Consider the following 1,864-nt stretch of genomic DNA (forward strand, 5'->3'; position numbering starts at 1 on the left):
CTCCCCTCCCCACGGCCGCCGAGCCCACCGGACTGCGGGCTGGACCGGCCCGCCGCCGCCCTCGTGATTTATCTGGGTTTTTAATTGGAAAAAATTTGCGAATTAATTGATTTCAGGAACTTGCCAATTAACATTGTAATTGGGTGCGTGATAAATTCCCAAGGAGCGTGTCAGCTCCCTCCGGGCTGACGGCGCCCGCGTGCCCGGGTGGCGCGGGGCGGGCCCCAGCCGCGGCTGCCCTTGCCCCGCCCCTGCCTCTCTCTGTGAGGCCGGAGGCGCGCGAGGAGGCTGAGCAAAGACGGGGCACCCGGGCGCTGAGGCTCCAGGCTCCTCCTCCCCCTGCCGTCAGCTCGCCGAACTGTGGGGTCTTGATCAACCGTTTCGCAGATGGGGAAACTGACTCCTGCAGGAGAGTAAAGTCACGTCTGCGTCTGCGTCACTCAGAGAGTTCTGGGCAGACCGCAAATGAGGCAGGGCATCCCCCATGCATGGCACGCGTCCTGTGGCTCCTGCCCCCTCACCCAACCACGTTAGCTGCATCCTCCTTGATCCTCTCCCTTCTCTCCTCTCCTGGGTGGGATATAAGGCTGCTGCCACCTTTGAAGTGCCAGCTGCCCCGGGGGCACAGCCTGGGCCACTACCTCCAACCCCTCCCTTGTACAAGTTATAAAACTTGACTGATGCTTTCACTTAAACCCCCGTACAGGGCACAAGGCATGCAGAGAGGAGTGAGAAATGGCCCTGCCCCTCAGACGCTCACAGATTGGCAGTGAGGAGAGGCAGGCAATGGAGACCCTGAGGGTGCTTGCTTCCGCCACAGATACACTAAAATTAGAAACCCGAAGGGACCAAGGCTTCTTGTGGAAGCACAAGGGAGCACCAAACCCAGCTTGGAGCAGAGAAGTCCTCCTGAGGGAACTGGGGCCTGAGCTGAATTTTGAAGGAAGAAGTATTAGTTACCTATCGTTGTGGTATACAAATTACCCCCAAACCTAGCAGCTTAAAACAACATTCACTATCTCACTGTTGCCAAGGGCCATGGAATCAGACACTACTGACTCCAACACGTTCTATTCATTGCAAGCAAGATACCAAGTCCACCCCATTCCATATAGGACAGTTAAATTTGTAAGCTCTACCTGTTGAATGGAAGAGAATTAAAGAATTTGTGGGAATGCTTACAGCTACCACAGAAGACTGTACTAACCAAAGCAAAAATAAGCCTTATTGAACACTAACTCCTGTCAAGTACTTGACATAGCATTCATTTATCTGTGCTATAACCCTCATAATAATGACAGGTAATCATTATTAACTGCATTTAAAAGAGTTAAAACCATTCTACAGATGAGGAAACTGAGGCACAGAAGAATTGCATGATTTTTCCAATCCTAACAGGCTTGGAAGAATGAAGAGTAAAGATTCAAATTCAAGTCCATGCTCTTACCCACCACCACCCCCACCCCAGCCCCAGAACTATTATAGTTTGGAGTGAATGGCCACAGAGAGAAGCTTCCTCTGCACTTGAGTTCTGTACCTTGGCTGTGCAGGACAGTTCCTCCCCATGCAGACTCCCCTCAGAGCCCAAGATGGTGTAATAATCTTGTAAAAGCTGTGCACCCCTATTGGTTTGGAGAATGGGACCCCAATCTCTTTTTCTGCCTTCTCCTTGGGGCCACACTACAGTCTAGTCCCCAGGACCCCACCTCTGAACTCCCGGGAGACCCACTGCTGGTAACAGACCCCCCCCTTGTTCCATCCCACCCCATGATCCTCCCCGCCGACACCCCCCACCCCGCCACATCCTCTCAGAGCGGACCCTACTTCACACCCTTACCCGCACCTCCTTTCCCCTCCCGGAGCC

General features: G+C 53.4%; 1 protein-coding gene across 1 annotated transcript in view; it reads left to right on the plus strand.

Annotated features, from left to right (window-relative positions):
- RNF220 (ring finger protein 220) overlaps positions 1 to 1,864 on the plus strand; it is a 200,511-nt gene that overhangs the window by 166,877 nt on the left and 31,770 nt on the right. The window lies entirely within an intron of this gene.

The sequence above is a fragment of the Condylura cristata genome, unplaced genomic scaffold (assembly GCF_000260355.1).
Source record: "Condylura cristata isolate star-nosed mole 26May11 unplaced genomic scaffold, ConCri1.0 scaffold00008, whole genome shotgun sequence".
Lineage (NCBI taxonomy): Eukaryota > Metazoa > Chordata > Mammalia > Eulipotyphla > Talpidae > Condylura > Condylura cristata.